The sequence below is a fragment of the Crocuta crocuta genome, unplaced genomic scaffold (genome assembly GCF_008692635.1).
Source record: "Crocuta crocuta isolate KB4526 unplaced genomic scaffold, BGI_CrCroc_1.0 scaffold723, whole genome shotgun sequence".
Lineage (NCBI taxonomy): Eukaryota > Metazoa > Chordata > Mammalia > Carnivora > Hyaenidae > Crocuta > Crocuta crocuta.
Genome location: NW_027531551.1, coordinates 1,035,115 through 1,036,460, shown reverse-complemented (window position 1 = coordinate 1,036,460; position 1,346 = coordinate 1,035,115).

Below are 1,346 nucleotides of genomic sequence, written 5' to 3'. Positions count from 1 at the left end.
CCAGCAGGGCCAAAGTATTCCTAGACAATTGAATATTCTGTTGGTGACTTGAAGAGCAACCTAAACTTCTTCAACTTGCCCTAAGCTGTTGGGGTGAGGGAGGAGCTACAGCCCTAGGAAGCACTCTCCCTCGTGTCAGTCACCTTGAGAATGTATAGGTCAGCTCAAGATACATACAAAAATATGAAGTTTAATTAGTGTTTGGCTTAGAACTTGGTTGAAATCTTCATTAAAAGTCTTTTTATTTCTTTTCCATTATAAAAACGATGGATATTTTATTGTAAACACTTAGAAAATAAAGGAAAATGGAATGAAGAATAAAAGTCAACTCAGTCTTACCAACCAAAGTAAAACACTTAATTCTGCCATTTTGGTATTTTTTCTTTCCAGACTTTGTTTTTAATTTCTGAATATGTATGTTTTTTCATTTACTTGACATAATGTAGTATATTTACAATTCCGTATCTCTTTTTTATGTGAAGATTTTCTAGACTATATAAAGTTAATGTAAATGTTTTCAAAGGCTTCATCATATTCCATGAGACAAATATTTCACAATTCATTAACCATCATTTAGGGATATTAATGTTTCTAGGTTTTGGACATTTTAGTGTTGCAATAAATATCATTTTGCATAAAACTTTTTTATGTGTAGAATATATTTGTAGGATAGATCCTCAGACATTTTTGCTCGGATTTGGGATATTTTCATTCTGGCAGCAAAAGGAGCCTTCCACCTTGGCCCAGCCTCACTGGTTATAGGTCTGTGAAGTGGTGGGGGCCCACGGCAAGGCTGGGAATGCTGAACGTGAACTGCAAATTCAAATAAATCTGAAATCTGGGTTGATCACTTTGTTTTCACCTCACTGCATCCCAAAGATGAGAACTGGCTGAGAATGTGCCCGGATTTGGCTCTGCCAGCTGGCAAGGCATCCCTGAATAATGGGAGATTATTAGAATCCTGCCCTTTTCCAGGGAGCTTTTATCCACATTCATTTCTGTTTTGTGCCAATTAGAGATGGCACAGTGGTTTTCTTTGTATGTATCCTGGCAGCCCCTGTCCACATAGATTTGGGTGGAAACTCTCTGTGCACATCACTTTGGCTTTCTGTAATGAGGCACGACAGCAGGATTTTGGGACTCTCATCCTAAATTCATAGGTAGCTATAAACTGTGAACTGTTTAATGCCTTGGTGTCTTTATGCGTGAAACATCTCTTAGAGAGGACTCTAGTCATCACACCTAGTACACAGCAGAGATCATTGGCTCCTTGAAGTTCTCCCCCACCCCCAGCGGTGACATTCTATCCATCCATACTAGAGGCACAGTGGGACACAGCAATAAAA